Source organism: Salminus brasiliensis, chromosome 14 (assembly GCF_030463535.1).
Source record: "Salminus brasiliensis chromosome 14, fSalBra1.hap2, whole genome shotgun sequence".
Lineage (NCBI taxonomy): Eukaryota > Metazoa > Chordata > Actinopteri > Characiformes > Bryconidae > Salminus > Salminus brasiliensis.
The window spans coordinates 10,166,261-10,172,117 of NC_132891.1; positions in this window are offsets into that span (position 1 = coordinate 10,166,261).

A 5,857-nucleotide genomic window follows, 5' to 3' on the forward strand; every position below is an offset into this window, starting at 1 on the left:
TATGCACACCCACAGCTTGTCTAGTCTCTGTATGTAGAAGTATTGCCAGAGGCGCTGGCAGGGATTTAGGCCCCATTAAAAGCTTTTTTACTGGGTCTCACAGCTCTTACTCTTACCTCCACAATATAGTCAAAAGCCTTCCCTGGACAGTAGAGACGGTTACTCCAACAAAGACAGGATATACTTTTTAAATGCCCTTGAATGCCCCAGAAAAAAACAATGAATGAGCAGGTGTCCCAATACTTTTCCCCATTTAGTGTAACATATGTAGTGTAGTGGTGCATATATGCATGAAAAACACTGTACAGCCACCTCTGAGGAGGCTGATTTACCAAATATGCACCTAAATGTAGTCAGGAACACATCTATGTTTGTGTGTCTTCAGCTTAAGACTGATTTGACCGTGAGGTCAGCGATGTAGAGCAAAGACTTCACATTCGTCAAATAGTGAGACTTATAATTAGCAGGCGTCTTTATGGCTGTGTCCGAACAGTTTCTTTCCCATCTTTTTTTGGTTGTTTGCAACTTTCAGACTCGCTATACAAGTGACCACACACTTCTAATTACCTATATGATATTGCTGTTGTCACGCAAAAACATTGAATCTCTAATTCTTAGGAAGGTATTGGTAAATGAGGCCTATTGTTCTGTACTTGAAATAATTGCCCAACTCATGGCACCGTACAATCATGAAAACCTTGCCATGGTGACAGTGTCCACCAGATATTGCTGACAATCAAAGAAGAGCTTTTACCTTTTAACTTTTACCTCTATAAGGTGGTAAAAAGGCACAAGGATGAAGAATCCTCTGCCTTTTGGCTCATCAGGTAATATATGAGTGCAAGATAAGCTACATATGGTGCTTTGTGTATGATGGGTGTATTTGGACTTAAAATATGATTATAAGTACATGGAAATTCCACAAAATAGGTGGTTTAATGTGAAATTCGTCATTTTAGCAAAATATACAAAGTCACAGTGTTTTATAGTGCTGGTAATAGGAACCAGATGTCTGAAATGTTAAATGCCAAAAAAGCTACATTTAAGAAAGTTATTACATGAAATGGTTGCATGTACATTGCCCAGTGCATGAGCTACTAATTCACACTAGTGTTGAGATAACAGCTAGGCTTTATTTTTTTTTTATTTTAAATAATACTATAAATAATACTGGAGGGTTACATGCAGAGTGTTGTATGGCAAAATGGTCCCCAAAGAAAACATTTTTTCAGATTTACTACTGTTTTACCATCATTAATATGAAACTGGTGCGTACACTGGTCATTTTAGATAGTTAGTTCAAATGCCTATATGTACATTATAAACATTATAACCCCTGGGGCCGGATTCACATAAGGGTCTTAGATGTGCTTTTATTTCTGAACTTTAAGTTAAGATAAATTTATATTCTTCAAAAAATCTTCTTAAGATTTTTCTCATTTTTCACTTTGAACAATTATTGTCAAAAAAATGTATGTTCTTAAATATTTTCTTAACTTTATGATAGCCTCAAAAATGATGAATTGAAATAGTTGAATTATTAGAATTAATGTCTAATTTAACTGGATTAAAACAGTGGAGATTGTCCTCAGAGGACTGTTAGAGTCTACATAATGAAAGTTCTAGCTCTTGTTTACTGAAAATGTGCAGCTAAGGCCGTGGGTATCCATGATAAAACAGCAATAAAGAAAGAATGAAGAGAACTTTTTTGCAGAATTGCATCCCCTTAAACAGCCTATGTCTCACTGGTGGGCCTGAAAGTGTTATTACAAACTTCTATTACTAAAGAACAGTCCCACCCATCTGTACAGAAGTCCCTGTAGTTACTGAATAATACGCCTTAGTGTGTAATAAGCCTTGCTGCGTTAAATGGGTTAAGAACATTCCTATGAACATCTCAGTGTTTCTCTTAAGGTCCTTCATAAGTTTTATCTAAGGAAAGCTTCTGTGAATCCCCCCCCCCGGGTTCCTTTCACCGTCATAGAAAAGACAGAATTAGTAAGTTTCTCTACATTACGTCATTTCACATCTAATCACTCTGAATGACTTTGTTTACATCTCAACAACTGGATTATACAGACCTTTAGAGATATCAGTGGAATTCCCCCTTTAAAAGACCTCTAAACCAATTAAAGGTTTATCCTACAACTGTACACTACAACTAACTCTAAGCCAAGGGCCATTTAGGAACCTTTATTTTCAAGAGCAGATGTGGGATAACCTTGGTGGTGGTTCCTGAATAAAGCCTCTTCATATAGCCAAGCCTGCATCTCTGTGTGTGGTCCTCTCTCCGCTGTGAGTGTCACTTCAAACTGTGGCTATAGAGATTAAGATCAGACTAACTAAAGTGAGCTTTTTCAGCCTTGTCTGATAGCTGCACACACTGTATACAAATTTGAAGAAACTCGGTTTGTTGGGTTGTTTGGTGGATTGTTTGGTACATTCAGTTGCTAATGCCCCACTCCTTATAGACACATCATTAGCTAACGATCTTGCCATCTTACGATACCAATTTGCAGATTACTAACCATTAACCCAGCCCGTTTATGCAGCTCCCACCCCACAATGACCTCTTCCTCAATAGGCTGCTCTCGTTTAGCAGTACTGTATCTTACTCGCCTGAAAGGTAATTGAAAGCAGCAGTATCATGTGTTGCTTAGCCTCCACACTGCAGGAAGGAGTGCCAGGCTTTCAGAGCAAGTCGCCCCTTGCATTCCCTCTGAGGGTATTCGGTGAGATATACATTAGCTCACACTAGCCTCTGTGAGCCACACTTGCTGCTATATGTTGATGGGCTGCTAACAATGGGCCTGCTGTTTGCCACGCCGCTGTTGAGTTCACTCACACCTGTGCTTGGCAGCCCTCCTACTAAACCACACAGGGCCGCACTTATTGCTTCCCATATCAGTTTCACCGCATACTTTCCTCTCCTAATAGTTTTTGGTGCGTTTGCTGCATTACATTATTTGACTGCACAGCTTTGGGAATAAAAAATTAAGGGTTGGGGGCTTGATCACATTTTAATCATGCAAAAATATATAAGTGTCTGGTAAGTATTTGTCTGGTGTAAAGACTGCCCGTATATATATATATATATATATATATATATATATTTATAATTGTTTTACGTGTAAATGAGATATTAGTTTTGATGATTTGCTGATTAAATTGTTGAACATTTTATACAAAATAATGAGAGAGACATTTGACATATCCCACTGCCTTTCACAGATTTACCACCAGAAGAAGTAACATCACTTGTGTGAATGCAGGTCACATTTTTTATTGGCATATTTTATGCTGTTTTATATCAGATGTAATGGAGTTGAGCAGAACATAAACATTTGACAGACATCAAATATATTTTCTAATTATTGAAATTGTACATTGAGTTACAGAAAATAGGTATTCCATGCAATTCTTTATAACTGTTAATAGATTAGGCACCAAAAATGGAAATTACAATGAATTATTTCATGCTAATTCATAAATAATGCACATATATGCATTGTCAGACCAGAATGAAGCTGTTTTAGCTTAGTGGTTGCTATGGTATTTCAGGTAGTTGCTAGGTGGTTGTTGAATAAATTAATTAATAATCCTAACCCTAACCCTAGTCCTTCTCTCTCTTTCTCTCTTGCTCCCTCTCACTCTTTTCTTTCTCTCTCTCTCTCTCGCTCTCTGTCTCTGTGTTCATATGCATGTGTGAAAGCGAGGTGTGAAGTGAGGAGAGCTGGGCGGGGAGGTGGAAGAGATGGCATTGTTGTCTGAATGGAGCTCTGAAACATCAGGAGCAGAGCCTGGTGTGAGGGGGTTTTGTGGAAGCTGGGGCCCGGGGGCTGGGGTGGGGGGGCATGAGAAGTGGGCATACTGACAAGGCCACTGCTCCTGTGACAGAAGCAGAGAGCCTGAGCCTTTCCCACAGGTGTGGCGCAACAAAGGCTGGTGGAGAAGAAAAGCGGCGCAGTTAGCGTCACCCTGCAAGGATACATATCATATGAGGCTAAACTTTGAGGTGGTCCGGCCTGGTTATTTATAACTCTACATGCCACAGATCATTTGTGGAAATCCATACCCACAGTACTCTTGCGTAGGCTCTTACCTCTAGGAAATAAGGCTCTCCTAACAATACAGCTTTGTAATGTTAAAATTAGCTTTGCTTCTCCAGAGACGTAACATGGGAGTTACGTGAGCCGCATCCTGTGTAAAATAGTGCAAAAACAAATGAACACAAACACAGACAAAAGGTTGCTGTAAAATGCTGTGCTCCTTAAAGTAAGGGACCCCCTGTCACAGGGGCTATTGTGCCCAAGTCTTTCAGTGTGTCTGAAGCTCTTGTGGAGTCAGCAAAGTGGGGGTCTCAAAATATACTGAGCTTGACTCCTAAATTCCTCGGAGTTGCTAGGAGATGCTTTTGTTTGGGGGCTTCAGCTGTATTCATGCTCCCTCCAGCTCACACTGTTAGTCCTGCAGATCCCAGTGGGGCGTGGACAGTAAGGGTGCCATTAATTAATTAAATGGTTAAAACTAAGAGTTTCAGTTAAAGTATTTAGACTACACAGACAGAGAAGTTGCTTAGGAGTGAACGTATGCAGCTCATATGAACACATGGACTGGCATAAATAAGAGACTGTGTTTAAATTTAGTTAATCGACCATTCTTTTACTTACATCCATCAAAATGTTATGAACAGCAGAGGTGATGAGGAGGTTTACCAACTGAATTCAATCAATTCAATTCAATGAAAACATAAGTAAGGCAAGGAAACGGCAGTGGTCCGAACATTAGGGCCTCTTTGCTTTATGTATCTGAACTTGAAAACTGATGTTCATCCAGGCTTGTTAGCTCTTCTCTTTTGGTTGGCCCGAGTATCCTTTCACTATTGATTATGACATTTTCTGCTTATAATTGATATAAATTGAAATTATAATTTATTACAATTTATGGCAGATTAATTCAACTCAATTCTCAGGTTTAAACAACAGCTTCCAGATTGTTAATGAAAGGTGTCGGGTGTTTTGGGACTACTTTTGAACAATGTGGATAGATAGATAGATAGATAGATAGATAGATAGATAGATAGATAGATAGATAGATGGGTGGATGGATGGATGCATAGATAGATAGATAGATAGATAGATAGATAGATAGATAGATAAGAAGGTAGGTAGGTAGATAGATGGGTGGATGCATAGATAGATAGATAGATAGATAGATAGATAGATAGATAGATAGATAGATAAGAAGGTAGGTAGGTAGGTAGATAGATGGGTGGATGGATGGATGCATAGATAGATAGATAAATAGATAGATAGATAGATAGATAGATAGATAGATAGATAGATAGATAGATAGATAAGAAGGTAGGTAGGTAGATAGATGGGTGGATGCATAGATAGATAGATAGATAGATAGATAGATAGATAGATAGATAGATAGATAGATAGGTAGGTAGGTAGATAGATAGATAGATAGATAGATAGATAGATAGATAGATTGAAAACAGAGCAGACATTAACGTACAGTGTTTTTTTGTTGTTCATCTGTTCATCATTTCATCTTAAGTGTTTATCTCAGATTAATAAAATGAGCATAATTGCATAATTGCTTGTTGTTCATGTGTGTGCGATATCAAGATGTTCTAACCAACACTTTTTTTTTTTTGCAATTATGCCTGCGTGCGTTGGGTTAAAAATTAAGGCTGTAAATCACACAGGTGAGTGAACCACTGGCAGGTTAGAGGCGGAGAACCCGGCCACGACCACACCCCTTCAACACACCAGTGGGCGGGGCGTGTGACGCTGCGCGTTTCTCAATGAGGCCGTGGTGAAGTTACTGAAGCAGCAGCAGAGCCACC